Below are 607 nucleotides of genomic sequence, written 5' to 3'. Positions count from 1 at the left end.
ACTCCAGCCTGGGTGACAATAGCAAAACTTCCTCTCAAAAAAAAAAAAAGAAAGAAAAAGAAAGTGTACTTTAAACAGCTAATGATGACTACATTTTTGTTTCAGCTCCAATATATCTTTCTAAGGTCAGATTTCTCCTTCCCTTCCCTTCCCTTCCCTTCCCTTCTCTTCCCTTCCCTTCCTTCTCCTTCCTTCCTTCCTTCCTTCCTTTCTTTTTCTTTCTTTCTTTCTTTCTTTCTTTCTTTCTTTCTTTCTTTCTTTCTTTCTTTCTTTCTTTCTTTTCTTTCTTTCTTTCTTTCTCTCTTTCTCTCTTTCTCTCTTTCTCTCTTTCTCTTTCTTTCTTTCTTCTCTTTGTTCTTTCTCTCCATCTTCTTATTCTTTTTTCTTCTTCCCCTCCCTCCCTCCTTCCCTCCCCCCCTTCCTTCCTTCTTTTATTTTTCTTTGCCTTTCTTTTTCTTTTCCTTTCTTTTTTTTTCTTTCTTTCTTTTGAGATGGGGTCTTGCTATGTTAACCAGGCTGGTCTTAAACTCCTGGCCTCAAGCAATCCTCCCGTCTCGGCTTCCCAAAATGCTAGAATTACAGGCATGAGCTACTGTGCCTGGCCCAA

This window comes from Rhinopithecus bieti, unplaced genomic scaffold (genome assembly GCF_001698545.2).
Source record: "Rhinopithecus bieti isolate Rb0 unplaced genomic scaffold, ASM169854v2 scaffold_38008, whole genome shotgun sequence".
Taxonomy (NCBI): Eukaryota; Metazoa; Chordata; class Mammalia; order Primates; family Cercopithecidae; genus Rhinopithecus; species Rhinopithecus bieti.
Note: the sequence above shows the minus strand (reverse complement) of the source record.